The sequence below is a fragment of the Nicotiana attenuata genome, chromosome 10 (genome assembly GCF_001879085.1).
Source record: "Nicotiana attenuata strain UT chromosome 10, NIATTr2, whole genome shotgun sequence".
Classification (NCBI taxonomy): Eukaryota; Viridiplantae; Streptophyta; class Magnoliopsida; order Solanales; family Solanaceae; genus Nicotiana; species Nicotiana attenuata.
The window spans coordinates 5516866-5521059 of NC_031998.1; positions in this window are offsets into that span (position 1 = coordinate 5516866).

Consider the following 4194-nt stretch of genomic DNA (forward strand, 5'->3'; position numbering starts at 1 on the left):
AAGAAAATTAGTCTAACACACATAACCAAGGCAAAGAGACATGCCAACACCCATAATCAAACAAGTAAACATTTAAGAAATTAGGATTTTTTAGCAGAGTCAAATTAAAAACAGTGAGAGCATAGAAACAGGTCAGAATAAACAAAGAAAAGATTTAATCATAAAGAAAATCAGTTAAAGCATGCGTAAAAGAAATCTAAGAACCCTAATTTTCAAAGAAAGTAAAAGGTGGTTCAAAGTAAAAGATCTTTCAGAATAAACTCGAAAATAAGCAGAACATAGAGGAAAACATGAAAATATTATTGAGAATAGCACTGTTTTGAGAGATTCTGGAGAGAGTTAGGGTTTCAAAAGGGAAAACCCTAATAAAAGTTGAGAAAACCTGTCGAAACTTCATAGATCGTGACGTATAGGGTGTGATTTCGCCTGAAATCACACCGGAGAACCCACAAGTAGCAGAACCAGGAACCCTAGGTCTCAACCATCATGGTCCATAAACCTCGAAGGTCCTAGAGGTGTTGAACAGGACGGTGAAAGGCCCATCGGAGCCTTGGTGAAAGGGAGGTGGCCAGAGATGGCCGGAAACAAACCAGGCAGAACTTTTTAGGGACTGATTGGGTTTTGGGATCTCAATAGAGAGAACCAGCGATCTAGGGTCTCATGGCGGTTGATGGTCGAATGAGGTGAGATTGGAGGTGGCCGGAGAGGCGGTGGAGTTCATCGGAGAAGAGAGAACCAGAAGGTTCTAGAGAGAAGGGAGAGGGAGAGACGATATAGAGAGAGAGACGATCTCAAAGAAATGAGGGGTTTGGGGGGGTAATTGATTTTAATTATGGGAATTAAATCTGGGCTGTTGATCTCATTTGATCAACGACTCAAATTAAAAAAGATTGGACCGGGTTATTTTGGGGATTGGGCTGGGTTTGGTTTAAATAGGGTATTGGGCCATTTAAAAATCTGATAGGGGTGTGGCCAATTTGGCTATAATTGAAATACTAAGGGCTATTTGTTAAATAGCCAATTTTCCCTTTTTATTATTTTATAAAAATAGTAAAAAAATGATTTAAAAATAAATTAAAGGTACTGAACTAATTAATAACATATAAATATTAATGTAAAAATACTAAAAGTGATTTTATGATTATGAAATGTTGTTAATTGTAAAATAGGTTATAATTGCAATTATATGCAATTTAGCTTAAAAATACCAAACAAATGTATAAAAAATACGCAAAAATTACCTTAATTATATCTTAGTGTAAATATGAGAATGAAATAAATTATTCACCTAGTTTGGGAATAATTATTGAATTTTGTAGTATAAAAATAGACAATAAATTGATTTAAAAATAAAGGAAAAAAACCAAAACTTTTGGGCATGCTTATATATGTATGTATATGCTATTTTGAGTATAAAAATATGTAGGGAAAAATTGGGTATCAACAGCATCGATCGGTAGGATGTATTGTAAGGGCCAAACGGTCAAACGAATTGTGCCCACATAGGTTGATCAAACCCTAACACAAAGCATGTATACATATGTTACTATCTTACACAAGAATAAAGAGAAGTCTCTTCCTTGCAATTATCTTATGTTTTAAAAATTTCTTCTTTACATCCCTTAAAGAATTTCATACTTCCGATCTCTTAAAGGTAACGAGCTCAAAGGCCGCTTATAACCGGAGTTCGAATGATCACTTCCTCACTCGGGGACTGTTGTTCGAAAATAAACCCGGGCGGCCCAAGCCACTATATCTCAGAGGCATAAGACCTAAATAACTAGGGAAAACAAGTCCACTGGGCGACTCCCGAACTAAAAGCTACAACCATATTAACATGGCTCGGAGACGTCAGAGACCCGTAACAAAAGATAGGCCTTCAAAAAGGAATTTTTTTTCATAACTAGTTCTAACGACTACGCTCGGCAAGCTATAATCTGAATTACTTACTTTGGGAGAAAGTTTCCGGTAACACTGAACCCCCAAGACGCCTAAAAATAGAGTAATGTAAAGGCAAGATTTGTTTGAACTTTCGAATATAACCTAAGTTATTTTATGCTAAGGCATTCCGGCCTTTGTGAGTACAAGTAATAAAGCAAAGGAAAAATTTGAAAACCGAAAAGGAAAGAAGCATTATACATATATTTATCCAATAATATTTTTACAAAGGCCGGAATGGCCCCAATACACTAATCTACAACGGCCAAAACGGCCCCAAAAAGATGAAAAAAAACAAAAAATAAAAACATCTAAAGGCCTAAGTGGCTTGGTCCTCACCAGAGGCAGCATCACCCTCGGGATCTTCCCTGCCTTCGGACTCGCTTAATCCCTCGGAGTCGTTGTCATCCTCAGGATAAGCTAACCTTTTATCCTGAGCTTCGAGCTTCTTGGCGTTCTCGATCTCAGCCTATAGGTCGAAACCTCGAGCATGGATTTCCTCAAGGGCCTCCCTTCGAGATTGCCATTTAGCATGCTCGATGATGTCTTTTGCTCGAACCTGAGCCGCCTCGCCATCGGCCTTAAAAATGGCCACCACCTCATCAGCATTGGCCTTTTAACTACGTTTGCCTCCGATTTGGCCGCTTTAAGCTCCAGGGCTAAACTTTCTCGATCAGAGATGGCCAAATTCAGCTGGGACTGGAGCTCCTCAATCTTCTTGGCCTGCACCAAGGACTTCTCCTTTATACCTTGAAGCTGGACTTCGGCCAATGCCAACTGGGCTTGGGCGGTCTCCTTTTCTAAGGCTAGGCGATCCATGTTCTTTTCCATTCTTCGGCCTTAGCATTTACCACATCTACCTCTTCTCGGAGCTACCCGATCTTGTCGACCTTCTGTTGGACCTGCGGGTTCGGACCATTAGTCACCATGTCCGATTCGTCGTCACTAACTTCAAAAATTCTTCTTACCTACTCAGCCAGGTAGGCATGCTCTTTTCGAGCCACCTCCAACTCAGCCCGGAGGCCCTTGACCTCCCCTTTTCTTTGCTCACTGAGAAGTTTGTAAGCGTCTCTTTTCTCAGTGAGCCCTCGAACCTCGGTCTCATATTGGGTCAGCTCCTGCCGATAGCGGAGGAACATTTTATGGTGGAGTACTGAAGCCTACAAACACAGGAAAATGTGTTACAATCATCTACAAAATAATCTAAGTACACAGTAGAAACTATTAAAAGGTATCTGGGGTTACCAGATTTAATGCCTGTTAGGCTTCGTTGAACAAATAAGCACTTCCACCTCATTCATCTTGTCCTCATCCTCCTCGGTCACCAAGCACCGAAGATAACTGGCCACTCCCATGGGGGCAGAGAGAACCCGGGCATCTTCCGGGATGGACATAACAATTGACCGCTTCCGGTCAAGATTCAAACTCGGGGCTGGGAACTAATTGACTAATTTCGGGCCCGAGGCAGGTCCACTCGATGGACTCTTCTTCGGCACTGGTATATCACCTAACTCGATGACATCCTCCGTAGCAGTAGAGTCTATGCCGTTAAAGAAATGGTAAAGGTGTCTACCGCCCCTTGTGGCTCTTTGATGGATCGTTCTTTCAGCGCCTGAGCATCGGCAATCATAGACCCAGAAAAATAATAAAGGCGAACCGGAGAGGTCTATTACTCCGGGTATGCCCTTCGGAACATTATCTGTTGTCCGGGGAAAAACCATCCACGATCTCATTATCGGCCTCGCCATCTTGAGGCGGAGTGGCCTCACCCCTTTCTGGTTCGGGAGCTTAAGCTAAAGTTCTCCCATCGACCTACCTAAATCGAGATGATTTAGTTTCAGCACTCGCCGGTTCGGAGGCCTCTCGTATCAAGACACCTGCCCGCACGTTTGCCACCAGCTTGGATTTCTCTTCTTCTTCTCGGACTCATCCCTTAGCCGATGGACTGAGTTCGGGGGTAGAGCGCCGGTGCTTCCCTTGGGTTTGCACGTCGGCCTCCTCTTTGGTTTTTTCTTTTCCGAGTTCGGAGAACTCCGGGCCCTTTTCCTTTTCTTCTTATCACCCTACCTCGGAGCAGGGGACTCGAAAGGCACATCCTCATCACCGGATGGAGGCCTCATAGAAACATCTTTGGGGAGACCTACAAAAGAAAACATAACCAATGAGAACTCAACGGCATGAGGAAGAAATCAAATATTATTAAATTAGAAAAAGAGAACTTACCATGGGAATGGGTCCCCCCCCCCCCCCTCGCGC